This window comes from Gigantopelta aegis, chromosome 9, assembly GCF_016097555.1.
Source record: "Gigantopelta aegis isolate Gae_Host chromosome 9, Gae_host_genome, whole genome shotgun sequence".
NCBI lineage: Eukaryota > Metazoa > Mollusca > Gastropoda > Neomphalida > Peltospiridae > Gigantopelta > Gigantopelta aegis.
In genome coordinates, this window is record NC_054707.1 from 1,819,088 (window position 1) to 1,844,345 (window position 25,258).

Here is a 25,258-nt window from a genome sequence, read left to right on the forward strand (position 1 = left end):
TTTTCTTGGCCTCAAAATGTGTTTCTGGGGTCTAGAATATTTTTTTATACTTCCCGAAACAATAATCCAAGATGGCTGCTCAATACCTCAAAATTGTCTTCGGCAATGAACTGAGAGAATCGTGAATTACTTCAAATCTGAATCATTCCATTTAACAGACGGGTGATTAGGCCTGGAGTTGCGATGTTCAGGGCGTAACACACTTCCAGGTACATTCGGCCTCCTTGCTCGCTGGATGTAAATGCAAAGGTGTGTAATTTGAATGTCTAGTGTTGTGAATTTTAAACATGACTTAGCCTGCAATTTCGCTGCATTCCGTCCAAAAACGCACGTTTTACTTAAGTAACATAGACGAATGTGTCTGTTTTCACTGAACGGGGCGGGGCGCAGCCCAGTGGTAAAGCGTTCGCTTGATGCGCGGTCGGTTTGGGATCGATCCCCGTTGGTGAGCCCATTTGGCTATTTATCGTACCAGTCAGTGCACTACGACTGGTATGTCAAAGGCCGTGGTATGTGTTATCCTGTCTGTGGGATGGTGCATATAAAAGATCCCTAGCTACTAACAGAACACATTTTCATTCTGTAATAAAAAAAGGAATGTCCCCATCCCGAACAGTGCCTCACGACTGGTATAGCAAAGGCTATGGAATGTGCTATCTGTCCGTGGGATGGTACATATAAATAATCCCATGCTACTAATGAATGAAATGCAGACGGTTTCCTTTCCAAGACCTATATGTCAAAATGTTTGACATCTAGTAGCCGATGATTAATAAATCAATGTACTCTAGTGATGTCGTTAAACAAAACAAACAAACTGTTTTCACTGAACGTTCTAATGTTTTATGACCTTCAAACATGCATGCCTGGACTTGCAGCCTCAATGTTTAAGGTTCATTGTGTTATCGTCATTAGTCCGTCCTTTAGTCTTTATAGAAATCATTTAGTACATTGAGTATAACTTTTGTTCCAGTTGATTAGCTGCACTAGAACTACTGAACGCATTAAAGGTGCTATGTCGAAGTTGATTAGCTGCACTAGAACTACTGAACGCATTAAAGGTGCAATGTGAAGTTGATTAGCTGCACTAGAACTACTGAACGCATTAAAGGTGCTATGTCGAAGTTGATTAGCTGCACTAGAACTACTGAACGCATTAAAGGTGCTATGTGAAGTTGTTTAGCTGCACTAGAACTACTGAACGCATTAAAGGTGCTATGTCGAAGTTGATTAGCTGCACTAGAACTATTGAACGCATAAAAGGTGCTATGTCGAAGTTGCAATAATGGCGGTTCCCGCTAAATATATATACATGTATCTACATTTTTTAAAAGATGAAGTGTATACCTTCAGCTACATGCCTATAAAACATTACACCCAAATAATTCCATTTACTAGTAGAACAAAAAATATTTCTTAGGGAATCTAAAGAGTGTGTCAAATGCAATAACTAGTGACGTTACTGTTTTATACGTACACATTCAACACACTAAATGTACCCACAATTATTTCCGGTCACTGACAAAGAAACAAAGATGGACATGCTATATTTAGCTACATATTATTCGGGAAACCCTCTTGTCGTCAGCGCAAGACGTTTTAAAATTGTGGAAATATGTTGTGTGGGGTCGATTAATTTGTATTTATTTATTACAAATAAATGTGAAAATAACGAAATATTGAAGTTTCAACTTTAACATAGGACCTTTAAGGCTACATTCCATACGACTTATGCTTTAATGTCATATTATGTTACACACCAATAGTGTTCTCAAATTGTGAAGCTTTTGTTTTACGTCTTAATTTTAGTAATTCCCTAACTGACTCTTCGAATTCCCCAGTGAAATAAGATTGCTGTTTTCTTTAAAGTATTTGACAATTTATATGGTGATGATTACGCCTTCGCATATCCTTTCTTACAAGGACTACCTTCTTGCTCCTTAAATCTTTACATTAATCCCTGATATCTGAAAGCTTAGTTTCGCCAGTTCGTCATAAGCACTTCCAAGATATTAATGTTTCGAACTTTACGTAGTGCTTTTGCAAGTCATCTCACATTTGTTATATCTTTTAAAAAATTACCCCCGTGTCCTTCAAACTCGTATGGCTTCGTTTCACAATTTACAGCTCCTATAAAACTAATATTGGGTTCCCCTTTTTGTAGCATTCAACATCCTATTCGACTATTATGTCTTCTCACATCTTGTACCAAAACGGCGTTGCCTCTTGCTTACAAATCCAGTCGATAACTTCTTCTCGCCCAACAAAGCTATTATCTTCTGCATTTGTATTGATTTCATCAAATACTCGGGCTTTGCAATTCTTTGACATTGCAGTAAATAGGAGTTACCACGATGTCATTCGCAATTTCTGCAGGGTCCGCCCCGGCACTCAAAGAGTTGTCGTGACCAACCGTAGAGAAAGGCGTGTCTGTTGGATGACGTCACAGACTGCGGTCTTGTCATGTGCGCCTCTATAAATACTGAAATACCTGGAGTTTTCCCTGCCTATAGTAAGACACATTCCGTCGACCCGTTCCGGTCAGTACCATCTCTGGATACTCTTGTATTTTTTCTTTGGTAAGTTAAACTTCGTCAGGATTTTGATGTTGCTGTTGTTTTTGTGTTGACTGTTGTAAATAAAGATATGAAGAAGTTTTTTTATAATAATAATAATAATAATATTAATAATAATAATAATTATATTAATAACAATAATTATGATGATTTTAGTATATAAAATATATTAAATTTATTATTGTTGTTGTTTTTGTTGTTGTTGTTGTTGTTGTTGTTGTTATTATGACCACTTTCAATTAAACACTATTTTGCTGTATGACCAGTTTTGAAGAGGGTTTTTTTTCTTGGGGAGGATATGTTTTTGTTTATGTTTTGTTTTAGTTTGTCTGGGTTTTTTTGTTGTTGTTTTTTGTTGTTGTTGTTGTTTTGTTTTTTGTTTGTTTGTTTTGTTTGTTTGTTTTTTTCTTTTCTTTTTTAATTTGACGATTTCTCATAAATGGCTATAATAACTTTATTCAAAATGTGTAAGCTAGTGCACGATAACACGGGCTATTGTAAAACGTCTAGAAAATACTGACTGGTTACAGAACATAGTTTAAAAAGTTAGTTTGTTTTGTTTAACGACATCACTAGTGTACATGGATTTTAAGAGCATCTGCTATTGGGCGGCCATTTTAGATTTAATTGTTCTTTGACTTAAATAGCATTTGATCGAAATTTAATCTGCCGAAACAAATCTAACCAACTCTCTAACCATTAACCCTACATACGCTATCGGCTGTTTCAGAATAGGTCACACAGGGTAGAGCGAGGGGGGGGGGGGAAGTCAGGACAAGTTCCTACTACCCACAAGATAAAATTTGAATTAACCAAGTATACATAGTGAATAAATGTAACAGACCCACCAGCCCGGATGCAGCGGCGGGCGATGACAACAATTGGACCCGTGTTGCCGTGTTGGCCGTGCGTGAACCTTAATGACACAGTAATCAAAATCTCCCCCACCCCTCCCGACACCGCCCCCAAGACCCACCAGGCATAAACTATTAATCACTGAGCTTTTCATCTACTTCTATGTAAGAGCTGTTTCCCCATGGGCGCGTGTGGGATTTTGGGGGGGGGGGGGGGGGGGGGTTGGGGAGGGGTGGGGGGTATTTTTTGTGTTATTGTTTTTGTTTTTATTCTGTAGTTGTTAGTGGGTTTTTTTAGCGAGGTGATGGCGCGGATCGCAGAAATCGGATGTAGGAAAAAAAATCGATTCTTTGCTGATCAGTAATAATGTTTTCAAAAACCGCGTTGTATGAGAAAACGGCTCCAAACAATTGTGGAAGAATCTTAATATAATATAAAGGCAACACCACACTGTACGTGTGCCTTGCGCGAGAATAGCCAGAATAATAGGCGATTGTGACAAGGAAGGAAATGTCTTATTTAACGATGCACTCAACACATTTTATTTACGGTTATATGGCGTCGGACATATGGTTAAGGACCACAAAAATATTGAGAGAGGAAACCCGCTGTCGACACTTCATGGGCTACTCTTTTCGATTAGCAGCAAGGGATCTTTTATATGCACCATCTCACAGACAGGATAGTGCATACCACGGCCTTTGTTCAACCAGTTGTGGATCGCTGGATGGAACGAGAAATAGACCAATGGGTCCATCAACGAGGATCGATCCTAGACCAACCGCGCATCAAGCGAACGCTTTACCACGGCTACATCCCGCCCCCGATTGTGACAAGGTAGCATTGCGATTTCATCGGTTGCTATGCAGTTGGTATTCGTATCATTCGGCGACGCCTTAATGTATGATTTCTACGACTAGATTTGTCGTCGCGCCGGAGGGCCCATTGGGCTATTTCTCGTTCTAGCCAGTGCACCACGACTGGTATATGAACGCCCGTGGTGTGTTGTCGTGTTTGTGTAATGGTGCACATAAAAAAAGCCCTTGCTACTAATGGAAAAATATAGCGGGTTTTCTCTCTAAGTCTATGTGTCAAAATTACCAAATGTTTTACATACAATAGCCGATAAATCAATGTGCTCCCAGTGGTGTCGTTAAACAAAACTAAACTTTAATACAAAGGCGCCGCCACACGATACGAGAATAGCTGATTGTGACAAGTTAAAGGCATATTGTCACAGACCACTGACCTATTACATGGCCTAACAAAGTATTACTTAAAAATATATATATATTTGATTTGTCCCTAAATGTACTTTATTCAACCATCTACGTAACCACCATACTCCACTTATTAATGATATTTTATAAAAATAATTGAATTATGGCAATGGTCCATAATTCAGAAATTAACATTGCTCAGAGAGTTGACATGGATTTCACTCCGTCATGTTGTAGTTAAAGTGATGCAATAGCTAGATTTGGTCTGTAAAAGTTAATGTAATTTTGATTTATTATTCATTTTTAGAGAAATAAGGTCCTTAAATCTGTGACAGTATGCCTTTAACATTTGTAATTCCATCGGTCGTGATGCAATCGGTATTCTCGTACGAAGCACTCACATCGTGTCACGCCGCCTTAATATATGATTTTACAACACGATTCGTCGCCGAACCCCTTAGTCGGTCGTCCATGGCGAAAATTCGAACAACAAATTTCATCAACTATCTCTTTTTTCTTTTTTTTTTCGTCTTCTTCGTCGTCTTTCTGTCTGAAATTTAAGACAATGAGAAATTGTCGAAGATAACGAAAGCACTGAACTCTTTTACGGGTTAGTGGAAGATGAATTACCTGAGTCAAATCCGGTAATGTAATATCAGTCATGTACTGTTATAGGGCACGAGAAAAGACCTGTGGATGATTAACGAGTTTTTCTCGCTAGCCCCGGTCACACTGTCAAGGATCAGGACGCCGGGTTAGCCACGGATACGATCCGGCATCATTCGTGACAATCCGTTGTGGTCCGTAGAGGTCCGTAGCTGTCCGTATTAAATCCGTGATCAATCGTAGTAGTACTTGTATATATATCCATTAAAAATTTGAACATCACGGATCGAGCAACCGCAGTACATCATTAATGATCCGTAGAAGAATGTAATAATCCGCACTTAAACCGTATTTATCCGTACTTAATCGTAGTAATCCCCGGCCTCAAGCCCCGGTCACACTGTCAATCCCACTCCCAGTCACCCCCACCTCCGCCCCCTCAAATACCCTCCGCCGACTGTGCGACTGTTGCTCGCTGCGGTGTAAGGATTCGCAGTAATTCAGACCCTCACCTTGTAAGTCCGTCTTCACTGTCCCTTTTTTAGTTATTCCCTCTGTATCTGGGACACATCCACCGGGGAATCTCGGAGAATGTGTCAAAGACAGTCGTGCTTGAATCTTCAGTGATTGTAAGCACGAGTCAAGTGGTTGATTGATTGATTGATTGAGTTATTTTAAGGTGGGTACTGCGCTCAAAGGCAAAGAAAAGAATGTATTACCCATATGGTTAAAAATATCTTGGTACATATAAAAGTGATACGTCCCACTAGAACGCCAAGTGGGACGTAACACTTCGTGACGTATTCGATAGACACACTACAACCTTACAGGAACATCAACCAAACACTTTGAGTGATATAAATTAAGATCGATTATGGGCAATAAATAAGATATTAAACTCGCTATCATTTCGTATAATTTTTATGTCGCTCGTGAAATAATTTTCATTGTCTCGAGCTTTAGCTGAAAATATTTCACTCGGGACATAAACGTAATACGAAATGGAAGCTCGTTTAATATCCTATAAATAATTCTACATTGATGAAAACAAATAAGGGATCACACCAACACTAACAGGAACGGCTGGCTGACTGGCTGGCTGGCTGACTGGCTGGCTGACTGACTGGCGACTGGCTGATTCACTGACTGCAACCAAAACCTTCAACCATGGTTATACAACAGTGGTTTTCGGACATTACAAACTCTTCTAGAAGTCCATTTTATACATTATTTAAAACAGAATTTTACTTCGAAACCTATTTGTCGAGATTATCGTACCAAAATAGATGCTGGATAACTAAATTGCGTACGTCAAATTTAAGATTACCAATTGAAACTGGCAGATGGTTTAATGTTCCTAGAGAAAATAGAATATGCAAACTTTGTAATACTGATATTGGAGATGAATATCATTATTCTTTCAATTGTAAAAATGATAATATTGAAAACATTAGAAAAAAATATATAAAACAATATTATAGAATTAAACCTAGGGTTTTTAAAATGAAAGGTATGCTGTCATTATGTAATGCACCATTATTAAAAAAAAACCTAGCTATATTTATTAAAAGATTGTCTAGTCTTGTGAACAGATGTTTTTTTCGCACATTTTAGCTATTTTGTTTGCATATCTCGTGTTCTATGTTAATTATAGATACTTCTATGACGACGCCTGTTCATGTCATGTATGTTAATTGTGTATTTGAATTGTCTTCTTGTTACACATTGTAATGTGTCTGAATGTTGTTTGATACATCTTGAAATGTAAATCATGCTGTCAGGGTTTTACCGTGTTACTAACATTGAATCTCACATTACTGACATTCAGTCCCATATTCCATCGTTGTATTTTATACAGACTCTACGATGCTGATAGTGACGAACATTCTTTCTGTCAGTGTATTTTAACGACTAGCAATACCACACCACATTGTAATTTCTGCCTATTGCGTGTCTCACATTGGTAATTACAATAATTATTTGCCGCTACACACCTGATTAATCTTAAGTCCTGGTTGTAACTGAAAAACACAAACGGGTCTAACTATTCATTGAGGAAGGCTAATTCTACGACCCATCGTATGCATCAGAAGCGAGCTACTGAGACATTGAACAACTACCATTGAACAACAATTAATAAGAATTGTTGTCATTGTTTGCATTATTAACAAAATGTCCTTACAGATCCGCCAGAATAATTGTATTGTAATACAGATATCCTCTCAAAGTAACAATTTCAGCCAGTGGTCTGTTAAACAAACCAAAAAGTCCTTACAGATTCGCCAGAATAATTGTATTGTAATACAGATATCCTCTCAAAGTAACAATTTCAGCCAGTGGTCTGTTAAACAAACCAAAAAGTCCTTACAGATCCGCCAGAATAATTGTATTGTAATACAGATATCCTCTCAAAGTAACAATTTCAGCCAGTGGTCTGTTAAACAAACCAAAAGTCCTTACAGATCCGCCAGAATAATTGTATTGTAATACAGATATCCTCTCAAAGTAACAATTTCAGCCAGTGGTCTGTTAAACAAACCAAAAAGTCCTTACAGATCCGCCAGAATAATTGTATTGTAATACAGATATCCTCTCAAAGTAACAATTTCAGCCAGTGGTCTGTTAAACAAACCAAAAAGTCCTTACAGATTCGCCAGAATAATTGTATTGTAATACAGATATCCTCTCAAAGTAACAATTTCAGCCAGTGGTCTGTTAAACAAACCAAAAGTCCTTACAGATCCGCCAGAATAATTGTATTGTAATACAGATATCCTCTCAAAGTAACAATTTCAGCCAGTGGTCTGTTAAACAAACCAAAAAGTCCTTACAGATCCGCCAGAATAATTGTATTGTAATACAGATATCCTCTCAAAGTAACAATTTCAGCCAGTGGTCTGTTAAACAAACCAAAAAGTCCTTACAGATCCGCCAGAATAATTGTATTGTAATACAGATATCCTCTCAAAGTAACAATTTCAGCCAGTGGTCTGTTAAACAAACCAAAAAGTCCTTACAGATCCGCCAGAATAATTGTATTGTAATACAGATATCCTCTCAAAGTAACAATTTCAGCCAGTGGTCTGTTAAACAAACCAAAAAGTCCTTACAGATCCGCCAGAATAATTGTATTGTAATACAGATATCCTCTCAAAGTAACAATTTCAGCCAGTGGTCTGTTAAACAAACCAAAAAGTTTGTTTTGTTTAACGACACCACTTAAGAACAATGATTTATTAATCATCGGCTATTGGATGTCAAACATTTGGTAATTTTGATTTATATTCTTAGAGAGGAAACCTGCTACATTTTCCCCATTATTAGCAAGAGATCATTTATATGCATTATCCCACAGACAAGAATAGCACATACTACGGCCTTTGATATACCAGTTGTGAGCACTGGCTGGAACGAGAAATAGCCAAATGGGCCCAACGACGGGAATCGATCCCACACCGACCGCGCATCAAGCAAGTGTTTTACCACTGGGTTATGTCCCGCTTATTAAACAAACCAAGACCAAACATTATTTCTTGTGTGTGTGTGTAGAGGTAGGCGGCACATTTTCCTATCTTCAGCATAGTTTAGGTATGGTGAATTTATTTTTAAGGTAAGTTATTTTAAACTCCTTCGTGGATAGTATGAATTAGTAAAAAAATTCTCCCTTTGCCTTGTCCAACCTTTTGTGATGGTAATTAAATCCGCCTTGGCATTCACACTTGTTTTAGCCTCGGAAAGTATCATAATACAGAGGCTAAGTGTGAAATATTTTCATTTAATCGTGTTGCACCCTTAACCCACTGATCACAATTTAAAGACCTTTGGAAACCGCATGGGAAATCTCTCGGGTCGAAATTCAATAGATAGTGTCAAATTAATAAACAGGGGAAATCATTCTAAAGGAAATCTCGATGAAATAGTTCTGTTCTGGACTTGGTCACCGAGGAAGTCAGAGGTTATGCCCAGCGTTGGCGTACTTGAACCTTAATTTCACATCAACAGGAACGTTCTAATGACAGACTCTAGTTGTTATACACTACGGTGTACTTTTCACTATTAGAGCCGTGTTGTTGGTGGTTTTTAAAATTAAAATCAGACATTCATTAAACATGTTTGTTTAGATCATCCTTTTCCGTACATTCGAAGTGTTTCTGGACATCATGGTGTTTCTGATGCCACGAAAGGCATTTTTGTAATATTTTGTAAAACAGGATGACCAATAACACTTCGAATGTACGGAATTGATAATCTAAACAATAAAATCTAAGTAAAGTATGATTTAAGTTATGAAAAACGGTTACAGTAGTCAAACATATGCGTTAGTGTTTAAAAACTAGGGTATAGCTCTTTAAAGGGTATTTCAATCCGTTGTAACTTTATCCACGTGTTACGCTCACTAGGTTTAGGGTCGATTCCCGTCGGTGGGCCCACTATGCTATTTCTCGTTCTAGCCAGTGCACCACGACTGGCATATCAAAGGCCGTGGTATGTGCTATCCTGTCTATGGGATGGTGCATATAACAGATCCCTTGCTAATGATGAAATTTTTTTTAGCGGGTTTCCTCTCTATTACTATATGTCAAAATTACCAAATGTTTGACATCCAATAGCCGATGATTAATACATCAATGTGCTAGATTAACCAAAAGTGGTGTCCATTTTAACGGGTTGAAAATTGGTTCTGCGACTTTAATGCCATTCAGGGTTCAAGGTGAAATAGTGATTACTGTATAAACAACCCATCAGTTGTCTTCGTGTCCCAGTCTGATCAGCCAACTACACAGCTTGATGTGCTTTCTAAGAGACATGTTTGTTAAAGTTAAAAAGTTAATGTTTCGTTTGTTTATCGACACCACTAGAGCACATTGATTTATTAACGATCAGCTGCTGGATGTCAAACATTTGGTAATTTTGACTCGTAGTCTACAGAGGAAACCCGCTACATTTTGTTTTCACCAGCAGCAAACCATCTTTAATATGCACAATCCCACAGACATGACAGCACATACCACGGCCTTTGATATACCAATACGGCCACGTCTGCCATTGGTGAGATATGTGACATGACTTGTCATAAAGTGTTGTAGTCAGTAAAAAACAACAAAAACGGTTGTTTTGTTTTACGACACCACTGGAGCACATTAATTTATTAATCATCGGCTATTGGATGTCAAACATTTGGTAATTCTGACATGTAGTCTTAGAGAGGAAACACGCTACATGTTTCCATTAGTAGCAAGGTATCTTTTATATGCACCATCCCACTGACAGAATAGCACATGCCACGGCCGTTGATATACCAGTCGTGGTGCACTGGCTGGAACGAGAAATATCCCAAATGGGCCCACCGACGGGGATCGATCCCAAACCGACCGCGCTTTAACACTACGTACTGCCCCCTTGTAGTTAATAATTTAATCTGAACTACAAGGTCCTAAACTTCATACAATTTGTGTGTGGAACTAAGTTAATTACAGATGATTCCCGTTATATCCCCAACAAACAGAATACTGCACCCCAGCCCATTTTGTTCTGCATTACCGTAAGGGTGGGGAGGGGTGCTTATAGACTTATAGTATATATATATATATATATATATATATATATATATATATATATATATATATATATATATATATATATATATATATATATATATATATATATATACACAGTGTGTTTATTTTTATTAAAACGTTATCAAGCAATTTTAGCCACACTTGCATCCGTATACGTTATCCGTAATTCGTAATGCGTACGGCGTAGGCCAAATCTGCAAAAATAACTTTGTATGCAAATTAAATAGGTTACAACAGTGGTCGTAAGGGGATTTTATGGGCTTGAAGCCAATAAGACCATGGAAGGGGGGTTCTTAGACCCCTTCCTCCTGTCTGAAAAATATTCATGTTGATATTTCAGTTTGTGACGAAATTGCGTTTCAGGCCATCTGTATTTCAGAATTTCACGGGGGAACAAACTCTCGGATCCCCATACAGAACTCGGGTGATTCGCGTCCTCGCACAAGGCACTTAGTGTATTTCAGACCCCCCCCCCCCCCCCCCCCCCCCGACAACACGACTGGTTAAATATATTTCTCCGCGTGCGCCTACTTAACCCATCACTCTATGCATCATGCATTATGGATTATAGATACCTATAAATAATATGGACACATGGAAGTTGCGCCTTACCATTGTCGTATTCACCTTTTAGACCACATCCACCGAGACCTGTTATTATAATAGCGTTTCTGGCTTGACCTTTTAAACCATTTTGCACCGACGTACCAGTGGTGTTTCACTACGCTACGTAATCTGAGTGGTGCATCTGACAGTTTCAATATAACGAAGTCGCGTCAACTCCATCACTTCAACAACGTCACTCTCTAGGTACCACGCCACCATGTGTCGTGTCGTTACTTGTAGCAGCTTAAAGGGGCATACCCTACTTTATAAACACTAAGGCATATTTTTTACTATCATAGCTATTTTTGATAACTGAAATCATACTTTACTTAGATTTTAAGGTTTAGATTATTAATTTCCGTACATTCGAAGTGGTTTTGTTCATCCTGGTGTTTTTAAAATCACAAAATGCATTTCTCATATTTTTAAAAACGCACGTGCGTCTGAGAAGTAACAGTTATAGAGTCAAGTTTTAGTCTATTTTTAGAGGGTATTTCACCATTTCAAAGTCACAGACTCATGTTTTACTCAATTGTAACTTTATCCAAATGTGTTACAGGTTTATAGATTAACTAAAGTTAGTGTTAATTTACACGCGTTGAAACTAGGGTATGTCCCTTTAATATAGACCGGTTTAGGAAATAATTCCTCATTTTAAAAAACAATACGACAAAATTGTGATATGGTTTTTTTAATAATCTTTCTTTGATGATTGTATGTACACGTAGGTTGACCTCTGTAGCATTTAAATAACCCATTGGTTTGATGTTGTTATATGTGCGTAGTACAAACTGATAACTGCGCAAGTGAAATTGTGCATTTGTATAAAATTAACACGAGGCGATGCTCGGGCATGAAGGCTGCTAACAGAAACATTTCGTGGTCGATCTATGTTGATTTTGTTTACACGGTACTTGTCATTAACTGTTGAGAGCGCTCCCTAAAATGAGTAGTCACATGACCCTCTCGATGGCGGCGTATTATTTTCACAGAATATATGCTGACATAGAAATTGTATTGAATTGCATGGAGTACGGTTATTACGCATCAACTCACAAGCACTGCTGCCTGAAGACACAAGGGAAACGAAATGAGGCATAATTCAAAGCAATGAATGTTTTCGTCAATGCATTTTTTTCATCAGCGTCCATTACGTAATTTTCAAACATCTGGCCAGTGTAAAAGATGTGCCAGAGCGTGTGATTAAAACCTAAAAGGAACCTTTTACATTGCACTTGATCACAGATGATGATCGTGTTCTACCACAGTCGGCAGAGCGAACGTCTGGGTTCCTTTGGTCGTATGATCGAATCATCCCAGTGCACCCTTTGGTTTGGTTTTTTGTTTTCCTATCCAAGCAGTGCCCCATGACTGGTATATCCAGTGATGTCCTGTGTGGGGAAAGTCATCTTAACACAGCAACGAAAATAGTTTAATGATGCACTGGCGTAAGAAGCGGCGGGGGAGGGCAAAGGGGCATGTGCTTCCCCCACACTTTGTAGCACCAGCGATGGTTTTTATATATTTATACATGTATTTATAGATATATGTGTGTGTGCTCCCTACACCCTCCCCCCCCCCCCCCACACACACACATGCGCACACTGTTGGCACCTTCCTACGCCCGTGTGATGGTTGCAGCCTATGCGTTCTCAGTTAATGACCATTCCAAAAAGTAGTAAGAACTGGAAAGTAGAAAGTTAATTATTATTAAATACTGGATGTCAGTCTGGTACAAAAGGATGCAAGCAGTAAATGTCCGTGTTATCACTAACATGACATGAAACCTAGAAAGCTGAAGAACTGCAATCGAACATACTTATTCATAAGTACAAAGATTAATACATGTATATAAACCGATGGCTTTAGGTTTATCACCAACATTAGCCCTGTCAAATTCCTGTGAACAGCAGTTTATTGGTGTTCGCTGTCGGCCTTTTTCTGCCAGGTCCTTATCTAAATGGCACTTTTTATTGGTCGCTGAAAGTCGGCTCCAGCCGCCGAGTTATTAGCAGTAGTAACAAGTCCAAGTCGCCGTAATATTACGGACATGTCTAGTTCTTACTTCATGTTTTCATCGTTCACTGTTCCCGTTTTGTTTTATTTTATGTTAGTTGCGTGACAATTGTTTTTCTCCTATCGTTTTCTCTTTCTCTCACCCTTCTCTTTCTTTCTCACTCTCTTCTCTTTCTTACCACCCTCTCTCTCTCTCTCTCTCTCTCTCTCTCTCTCTCTCTCTCTCTCTCTCTCTCTCTCTCTCTCTCTCTCTCTCTCTCTCTGTTTAGATTGTTACACAAAATACTGTTGCTCATAAAACTATTCAGTATATTTTCAAATTAATTATACAATAAATGGCTTTCCACAAAATCTTTAAATACAGAAAAAACAAAAAACAATAATGCATCACGTGCGAATCAACATTATCCTTTTTGTTAACACACATTTTCTGTACAAAGCCATGCAACACGACCACAGACATGTCGTGGATAATTGGTTCCTAAGTGTTGGAAAGCAAACAGTACAAACAGAGATTGAAGCGAGCCATCCCGACAATCCCTTTTGATTAATTTCAGTCGTTGCACTCACTAACTGGCGATGATTACGAGGAGCTGCTTTTCTCTCATTCTACAAGGTCGGCAAACAGTCGATGATTAAAAACATAAACACATGCCCCTCTCTGTCTCTGTCTCTCTCTCTTTCTCTCTCTCTCTCTCTCTCTCTCTCTCTCTCTCTCTCTCTCTCTCTCTCTCTCTCTCTCTCTCTCTCTCTCTCTCTCTCTCTCTCTATATATATATATATATATATATATATATGGTTAAGCCAACGGACATAATATAAGGCTGGTAGGTACCGAGTTCGCATCCCAGTAATAGCTCACACTCAGCGAGTTGAACAGATTAATGTGTATCTTGAAAGCCACTAGGCCGACTTTTCTCTCACAAATCTCTAACCCACCGTCCTGGCCAGACAGCCCAGATTGCTGAGGTGTGTGCCTAGGACATCATGATGGAATCTTAATTGGGTATTAGCACAAAAATAAGACTTAGTATATAAACAAACAACTTTCTCTCGTTAAATTCGCCTGATATGCTTTGTTCACAGAACTGAACCTTCCTGGTAAATCCATTCTCTGATTAGTTTTTCTTTTTCGTCCCACCCAGTGACCACGATTATTATATCAAAGGCCATGGTATGTGCTGTTCTGTCTGTGGAAAAGTGCACAATATATGTACCTTGCAAGTAACGGAAAAATATAGCGGGCTTCCTCTGAAGATTACATGTGATACTTAACAAATGTCTGGCACCCAGTAGCCAATCGTTAATTAATCAATGTCTTTAAACAAAACAAACTTTATATTTTCTAGATATACTTTTCGCTGTTTTTATATTTGTGATATTTTGAGGTGCATTTTTGTGTTTAAATGAACCCGATTTTTTAAATTAACAGGCAGCTAAATATCAATAATAGATACCTGTATATAGTTTGTTTGCGTCACAAGTGAAACGATTAATATTGGCATGTAACTATAACAAATGTTATCATGCAACCATGCTTCCTATTCACCTGATAACCCCTACCTGATAATTCGAAGTGTTATCATGTCAGTAGGAAATGAGGATGACGGATGTTTGCTCAATTTTCAGGCAGACAGTTTTCTCATTTTTCAAACGTCCATTGACAGCAATAATTGTTGAACTGCATAAATAAATAGAACATTTACACTTCCTGTAACGTCAAATTACCTCTTATATATCAATTCTCCAATTCGGAACTAGTCAGCATTATGAATTAAACATTTTGAAACAAAAAAGTATGTAGCTTCCTGCAAATTATGTTTACATTGGAACAGCGTCTGACGTCACAGTCAGTGATGTAGATCTTCTTCAGGTAACACATAAACTTGAGTTTATTTCACAGAAAAAGGTACAAAAATGGTAATGTTGTGACACAGCAGACTTTCAAATGTAATCCAAGTATTTTATTTAAAATTTGGAAACACATAACTTTTAAGCTGGCTATGCCATTCCCAAGATGCTTTCGGGCAACTGCTATTAACCGACTTCTGGTAGTAGTTTCTGCACTATAAGACTAAGAATTTCTATACCGCTTTTGACTGAAACACATTACAAAAAATATAACTTGAAAGGGGTTGCATGATAAAACAAATACCAGGTTACTACGTTTTGATATCGTGGTTATTTGGCTCGGTTTGATAACGGTATAACAGGAAAACTTCACCGTTATCTAAACCTCGCCAAATAACCACGATATCAAAACGTAGTAACCTGGTATTCTATATAAAACAAAAATCATATAAAAAACATATTATTAAGTTTTAAACCCAAACCAACTCTAATAAAACATCTGACACACACACAATAATAAAATAATTTTTTTTTTTTTTTAAATGAGCATATAGTGGATGCATACGGTTTTGTTGTTTTTATGCCTTACAAACTATTAACCGAAATACTTTTCAGTCCGCTTATTCTCATATCTGACATCTCATGACATCACATCAACACAAATATAATATCGTCGTTTATGATACAGTGTTTTATGCAAGGTTGTTTGTTTTTTGTCGCTCTCGTTTTAAATACAAGTTTGTGAACTAATTTCTGATGTGACGGACATCTGTCTAAAAACAGAATTGGTGCGATGATCGGTGTCGCTTTTTTTCATCATTTGGGCGTAAAAACGTCAGTTTGGCCCAGTTCTTTATAAATAAAACTATGTTTAGGATTTAGTCATTTCATGTCGTGCAATATCTTCTGCTGGGATTGGCATGGTGATTACATTCTTGTATTGGTCATTGAATTAGTCATCTTTTCATTCAATCAATCAATCAGTTAATTAACCAACTGCCAAAACCCACCCACCCAACCCACCCACCAACCATCCAAGCAACAGTTTGACACGTGTTTGCATCCACTGAAGGTTCGGGGTACGGGACGTAGCCAGTGCTAAAGCGCTCGCTTGATGCGCGGTCTGTCTAGGATCGATCCCCGTCGGTGGGCCCATTGATCTATTTCTCGTTCCGGCCAGTGCACCGCGACTGGTATATCAAAGGCCATCGTATATGCTATCCTGTCTGTGGGATGGTCCATATAAAAGATCCTTAGTTGCTAATCGAAAAGAGTTGCCCATGAAGTGACGACAGCGGGTTTCCTCTATCAATATCTGTGTGGTCATTAACCATATGTCCGACGCCATATAACCGTACATAAAATGCGTTGAGTTCGTCGTTAAATAAAATATTTCCTTCCTTCCACAGAAGGTTCAAGCACATCTGTATTGGTCACATGATACGAATTTCCTGGTGGATGTGTCCAAGGGGGGGTGGGGGGGGGGGTGGGGTGTCAGCGTTCGCACGGGGCCAGATAAATCTGTCTGATCGTAGCGCTAGGCGAATTTCTTCAAACGCCATGATGAGAATACCTTCCAATGGAAATAACTCGATTTATTCGCGAAGTTACCGATTCTTGTTGTATTATTTTTATAATAAAAATACGTTATTGAAATGAAATTTTGAACTTTATAGTGAAATTGTTTACAGTGATGTCAAATTGGAAGATTGCTTTTAGTTCACAAATGTTTTGTTTTTATAATTATGAGGGTAAGAAAAAGAAGCGAATAGTGATATATAGATAAGACCATTCCAACCAGCGGGACACAATGTTTTTCTGTCTCGCAAACCTCGGCCTAGACCAAAAACATTTTGTCTCTTTGGTTCGAATTGCATTACCACATGCTTAGAATCCTAGCAGAACCCCACCCTATCCTCCCACCCTGAAAACCGTGGAAACGTCCAAATAGTTTACAAGTGCCTGTTTACAAGTACTGTCTTTAGAAACTTAAATAACGGCCCTAAAATAATATAGATATAAAACTAGTTCAGACACACACACACACACACACACACACACACACACACACACACACCTGACGTCACGCACCATGACCGCCATCGTTACGGGAAAGTTCTATTCGGGTAGCACACGCAACTGGGTTACGCGTACAGGACAACATACTTGAACATCACTTGGTATCAAATTATGATCATCAACGTCATTATCACCATCGTCATCATCATCAGCAACCACATCATCGCTATCATCATCACCACAATAATCATTAGCATTACCATAATCATCATCATCACCACAATTATTATCATTATCATCACCACCATCATCATCACCACAATCATCATCGTCATCATCAACATCATAATGATCGTCATCATCATCATCATCATCATTACCACCTTGAAACGTTAACGAAGCACCAGGGAAATACCATTACAATCAACAGCAATCAGGGAATGTTTGGTTGTTTCTTACTATGGTTTCATGGTGTCAGTTTTTCTACACCAATTGCAGGTTCCGTGACTTGTTGTAGACTCCACAAAGTCATAGACAAATACCACGCAAGACCAAATCAATAGCTCGTGTTGACAGTGGTAACATTTTAAAAAAGAAACCCGCTTTAAGCAAACTATGAACCCACGGAAGCAGTACTGATATAAATTGTGGAAACTCGTATTTGATCTTCTTCTATGTGAAAATGTGCGGATCACTTTACATTTAACAAATCTACAAGATATTTATAGCAGCAATCTTCATTTTCTCAATAAATGTCACTTACATTTGCTCTGAACTTGAAACGTGTTTTGATCTCGAATGTTCATCACTATTGATTTATCAACATTATTTGAATTTTTAAAAAAGTTTTTTTGTTTAACGACACCACTAGAGCACATTCAATAATCAATCATCGGCTATTGGATGTCAAACATTTGGTAATTCTGACTCGTACTCATTAGAGGATACTCGCTACATCTTACCCAATGCAGCAAGGGATCTTTTATATGCACTTTCCCACAGACAGGATAACACATACCACGGCCTTTGATATAACAGTCGTGGTGCACTGGCTGGAAAGAGAAATAGCCCAATGGGCCCACCGACGGGGATTGATCTCACACTGACCGCGTATCAAGCGAGCGCTTTACCACTGGGCTACGTCTCGCTCCTTATTTGAACTTAATTGTCATAGATATTAATATCTTCAGCAAGGTTAGAAAAATCCACTAGCCCTAGGTCCCGGCTAGTGAAAACTATCAACTGAATGACTATAATAAATAGGACACTAGCCAAAGTTTCTGTGAGGGCTAGTGACTTTCTCAAACATTTGTCGAACTCCGTTTTCAGATATAATTACTTTCACATATTGCAGAGAGATTAAACAATCCGAACGTGTAAAACGAATATCATTGATATTGGTCTACATAATATTTTTGTCTGATTTTATATTAAACAAAATTAAGATGTCTACATTCTAAAAGTGTTATGTTACACAAAGAATAGATGAAGTGACCATACAAATTTTAATTCCAAAAAAAATAAAAATATTAGTTTTTTCTGTAAAGGTAATTATCAAATGTATTTTCTGAAAATGTTGTAAAAACAAATCTAAAGGCTATTTGTGTCTAGAATAAGTATACACCCAGTTAAATAAACATTAATTTGAACATTAAATCTATTTTTCTGCAGAGAAATTTTGCGTTCGGGTGTGCTCGGAAATTGATTGTCGTAATTAAAACTTGTTTGCGCTCGGATGCACTTGTAAGAAAGTAAATTCGGTTCTCTCAAAATAGCCAAGAGCAATGTATCTCACTTACGAATTTAGTTATTTTCACTAATAATAACACAAAGTGATATTTGTTTTTAAATAAAACTTTTAAAAATAATTTTGCTATACATCCAATTAAATTGTATAATGTTTTGCTATTTCATAGACTTAAATGTTTGAACTTTATATCACGTATGAATTATGTCACTTGTTCAACTGAAATGCACGAAACAGTATTAAACAGTCTCCTAACAGTTTTGATCGATTGATCGTCTTCGATGAAACATTTAAGGCGTTTCCTTGATTTTTCTTCCGAAATAAGAACTATAAAGTGTTTCCGATTCTATTTCAAGTCGGAAGTAGAAACCGTAATATTTTACGATCACATTCGAACGCATCATAAAACGTAATATTAACAGAGGCAATAAATAACTTCTTGATACGAATATTTCCCAAATAAAGTAAAATTCTGACCTATGTTCATAATATCCAGTCACGCCATAAAATAAATACAAATTATCGAATATCCAAGCTTTATAGCGCTGTAAAACATGAACATATTGCCTGGTATGGATACAGATAGATTTGTCGATACTTTGCTATAGAAGTACAACATTAAAAACAATGTTTTCATTGATAATCTCCAAGTACGTTAAGGGGGCTATACTGAATTTGTAGCCATGTTAAAAGGTTTCGGCAAATAAAATAGTTTTACATTATTAAAATTACAATTTACTTACATTTTCTTGATAAGAATATAAATACCTCTATATAAACGAATGCATTTCTGGACATCGAAATGTTTTAGTATCTCAATATCGATTTGTATCCAAAATAATGTTGTACATACTATTTTATTATTTCTTCCAATGGTCAAATGAAATATGAAATAATTTTAAAAAGAAAAAGAAAAGAAAAAGCAGAATTTTGTTGGGAGGGGGCACAAACGGAAGTCTTGCTAGGTTTAAAAACTCGGGAGTCCATTTCACAAAACATCGTAAAATTTACGTCTGCGACTAACAGTTATATCGGTCATACGTTTACACGTGTTTGGAATCTATTCCACGTAGAAACTTACATCATTATGGAAGATGGAGCATATTAAGGTCAAAAGAAAATGAAATATGTGTATTTCAAACTATATTAGTGTTCTGTTAGTAGTAATAAGAATCGTGGTTCAGTCGTAGATTTACGTTTACGAACAAAACTAGGCTTACGATGCTTTGTGAAACTGGGCCCAGGATAGTTCTTTTAAAGACATATTATATTTATCCGTTATTTTGTTATTTTTGAAAAACGTAGTTTTAAGGAAATGAAACTTCTTGCTCACAGACCATATCTAGTGAAGTACAGCCTAACCTGGCAAGAACCTCAGTCAATAACAATCGTTAAATTGTGGTGGCAGCGGTGAGTCACTAGTGACGATTTCTACAAGACAACGGCAGGTCAATGCTCAGATTCTGCCACTTGCACTTCTGGAAATAACTGATGACTTGTATGAAGACGCAATGGAAACGGTACTTGACAGTTTGTTTAAAACTCTGACAGGATTAAGGTTTGGGTTTCCAGATCAGGTCAAAGACTGTAACTAGATCTTATTAAAACACCAAAGAAAGAAATGTTTTATTTAACGACACACTCAGCACATTTTATTTACGGTTATATGGCGTCAGTTATGGATCACTGATCATTGAGCCTTGCGGAGCACTCACTCAGGGTTTGGAATCGGTATCTGGATTAAAAATCCCATGCCTCGACTGGGATCCGAACCCAGTACCTACCAGCCTGTAGACCGATGGCCTGCCACGACGCCACCGAGGCCGGTCTATTAAAACACCAAATGCGTCTTTATAAATCAAGTTTGACGGCACTCTGTTTTGTGTAGAGGTACAGTTTTGGATTGGTTAATGGTCGTGCCATTCAGATTAGATGGCATTTGATGCAATTACTTCGCCCATTCTGTGAAAACTAAACAATGTATCAACTAGCGGTTGAGGCAGTTGCACCCCCCCCCTCCCCCACCACCACCACAATAAAAAAAACAAAAAAACATCCGGCAAAAAATAATAGAAACTTAAAGACAGGGTTAACTGTTTAAGGAGTTTTATGTATAAGAGCAAAATTCGTCTGCACACACACACACACACACACAGAGAGAGAGAGAGAGAGAGAGAGAGAGAGAGAGAGAGAGAGAGAGAGAGAGAGAGAGAGAGAGAGAGAGAGAGAGAGAGAGAGAGAGCGAGAGAGAGACGCACACACACAGAGTGAGAGAGAGAGAGATAGAGACAGAGAGAGAGAGAGAGAGAGAAAGAGAGAGAGACACACACACACACACACACACATACACACACACAAAGACAGACAGACACACACATACACACCCAAGCACATACACACATACACACAAAGAGACAGACACACATACACAAGCATACACATACACATCCACACACAGACACACACACATACACACACACACATCCACACACACAAACATAGACACACACATACACACACACACACACACACACACACACACACACACACACACACCGACAGAGAGAAACAATCCAGGCTACGGCCCTAATCAGGTTCTGTGTTCAGGAGGGCGAGCGTCCCCAAACAGTTTGATTTGTACTACAGTCTTCTATCACATTACAACCATTTAACATTAGGCTCAAAAACCAGTCTATCCAGGGGCCGCGATCGCTCGCCCTCCAGAACATACATCAGATGTACATGTATATACAAAACGCAAACACACAGAGAACCATAACATTTAGGGTCGACATCGTCGCATTATAGCCACAACCCAGCACCTTATCGTATATCTATGGGGATGAATGTAATTTCCAAATTGATTCTTGTCCTTGCAACTGGAGAATCGATGGTAGGGCGGTCTCTAGGGGTGCTTGACGACACAGGACCTTTCAACGAGCTCTTGTCTTCCAGGAGTTTAATAGTTTTCAGCCAAGGACACTGCTAACGCGTACACGTACAGTGGTTTGTTTGTGCCAGCTCATTAATCAGAGAGATGGACAGGGTGGAAATCCTCCTGTACGGAAGACAGCCACACTGTGTTTATTATTTATTGTTATTAAGCTAATTGAGAATATAATCTGTATCATTTGTAGACTGATAAATATTTATATTAACACTAAATCCAAAGTGATTGTTTGTTAAAGGAAACATGTCACGTAAACCATATTTGGCACCAACCATGTACAATTAATGATAAATTGAATCACCTAAAAAAAAAAATTATAAAAAATTAATTACTTAAAATCTAGTCCATAAAAGCACCCCAGATACGAGCTCTTAGCGGAAATTGCCGATCTTAATGAGCAGGCAATCACGAGGTCCGTGACGTCCAGAGACGCGTCGCTTGATCTGAAGCCTTACACTTAAAAGCATTAGTCCGTACCACTCATAAAGAATCTAAGACTTGCACAGCTTACCAAAACAATGAGTGTTCGTTCGCAAAACGTTTTGCCGTATCAATATGAGCTGTTAGTAAATAAGAAAGACACACATTTACTTACAACATGTATACTGAAAAAAAAAATGACAAAAAAAACGGATAGGCGAAAAAACGTCGGAGGGTGGAGAAACTGATGGTGCCAAGACCAGACCGGTCGACCAATTTAACAGCCCGGAGCCCGAAAGTAACCCGGAGACAAAACCAAAACTCGGATGCTAATGCCGAGGTGTATACTGTCATATTTAGCATAAAGATACACCTCGATATGATGTATTTAAATAGTAAAAAATATAATGTAGGAACAAACATTTTTTTGTGGTTTTTTTTTTTAGAAAATATCGCATTTTTTTATGTTCGGGCTGTACATAATGAAATCTGTATGCACAGTGTAAACAACGCTCTAATTTACGACAAGCGCTTCACTTTATTAACCTGGCTTGTAAAACAACATAAATGACTGAGAGTATAATCAACTTTTAAACTAATATATTTCTATTTTTTGTTGCATCAATAGAATGAAATGGGGTTATAGTATTTTTCTCTCATAAAAAAGTAGCCATATTATTAGGCTATTGGTAGGGTGCGTTAGCGTAAAAACGACCACTCACGATACCCAAGTGATAATTTCTTTTCTTTGGTACTACGTAATTGGTCAGTTTGTAATTTTAGATGGGAAAGTCTACTTAATCAAGGGTTTTACATCATTATTACAGTAAGGAAGCAGGGCGGATGATAATGTCCATTAACATTGTAACTATAGTCGCGATAGGTTACGCCACAATACCCTGTGATCTTAAAAAAAACTGGCACGTATTTGTACGTAATGTCTAGACCGTGGGAATCACTTACCTGGGCGATACCCTGCAATATACACCTGCCAATCAGGAATCACATGTGCAGGCCACGGGAAAGAAAGACCAATTAACTAAAACAACCACTCGATTCTCCAAGTCAGCCCGTGGATGAAAACATAATAGTTATTTCGACAACCGACAGTAGTGGTTTATTTTGTATTGACTTCGTGTTGCTTTGGGGCTTCGGGCGATGAGGAACATTTTTGTGATGTATTCCGCCCGAAGATTAAAACATTATTTAAAATTATTATGGTTTCTACACGTTTTTTAAAAAACATATTTTAAATACATCGTACTGAGAGGATCCTCATGCCAAATCCCTGTTTGTATAGGCCATATTTAATTACTTGTTGACGTTTCCTTCTTAGGACGGTGAATACAGATTTTTGTTATGTAGGCCTACAGCCCTAACATGAAAAATCTCTCTTTTTTTCCAAAAAATAAATAAAATAAAACATTCTACATTTTGTTTTAACATATAAAATACATCTCTGAGTGATCTTTGTGCCAAATATGTACAAGTACACCTCGGCATTAGCAACCGAGTACTGTTTTTGTCTCCGGGTAACGTTCGGGCTCCCGGGCTGTAATAAATAGGCGGACACCAAAGTACTATGCGGTGTTGGTGTCCAATCTTTTCTTTTGCGATAAAATACACGCGTCTTTCTTCGGATACAATCCTTTGGAAAAAACCATAAAAGACAATCCCGATCGTTTAAACTGTTTATTTTTACACCCAAAGGCCGCGCAGTACGGCACTGTTGGACTGAAAAGATCGTAAGCCCCTTACTCCATATATAAACAGTTAACAACAATGGAAGAGTACAGCGGCTCTGACGTCACTTCCCTTTTTTCCGAACGCTCACGAAGAAATATGCATAAATCGTACTTTGATACTGATTAGCGTAATTTCTTCATTTTAAGTTAACTACACGTATTTTATTGTTATAAAGTTATTTGTATATTATTTTTATATCATTTTTCTTTTAAAATGAGCTATAATATGGTCTCGTGTCATGTTTCCTTTAACAGTATTTCCTTCTTATTCCCAGTTGGTTCTCTAACTAACAGTTGGTATGGGTGAATAGAATTAAATATCTGTTTAACGACAGTGCTATTTGGTATGGGTGAATAGAATTAAATATCTGTTTAACGACAGTGCTGTTTGGTGTTTAAAGTGACGTACCCTAGTTTTTAAACACTACGAAGTATTTTACAGTATTGAGAAACTTTTTGATATTTACAGTTATAAGTACTTACATTTTATTATTTAGAATATTACTTTTCCTACACCTGAAGTGGTTCTGGCTGACACTAGGGTCTACGTCTTTAACATATGGTTAATTCGGCATTGTAGAAAAGAGAGAGAGAGAGAGAGAGAGAGAAGAGAGAGAGAGAGAGAGAGAGGAGAGAGAGAGAGAGAGAGAGAGAGAGGAAGAGAGAGACGAGGATGTGAGGAGGGAGAGAGGAGAGGAGAGAGAGAGGAGGAGAGAAGGAGAGAGAGAGGAGAGAGATACGGAGAGAGAGAGAGAGAGAGAGAGAGAGACGGAGAGAGAGAGAGAGAGAGACGGAGAGAGAGAGAGAGAGAGAGAGAGAGAGAGAGAGAGAGAGAGAGAGAGGAGAGAGAGAGAGGAGAGAGCCGGAGAGAGAGAGAGAGAGAGAGAGAGGGCCGGAAGAGAGAGAGAGAGGAGAGAGAGAGAGAGAGAGAGAGAGAGAGAGAGAGAGAGAGAGATTATAAAGAAAACAAGTTATACAGTAAATATGCCATTGTATTAAAACAATTTGAAAGAAAAATTTTTAAGAGCGATTTAAAATTTTTAATTCTTCCTCTCTCCTCTCTCTCCT

The 25,258-nt window shown here is 38.0% G+C and overlaps 1 protein-coding gene across 1 annotated transcript in view; it reads left to right on the forward strand.

Moving 5' to 3' along the window:
• Positions 1-2,450: 2,450 nt before the first annotated feature.
• LOC121381237 overlaps positions 2,451-25,258 on the forward strand; it is a 47,535-nt gene continuing 24,727 nt past the window's right edge. Inside the window, exon 1 of the mRNA XM_041510463.1 lies at positions 2,451-2,579. The gene's annotated coding sequence lies outside the window, so the exon portion shown is untranslated. The remainder of the gene's footprint in view (positions 2,580-25,258) is intronic.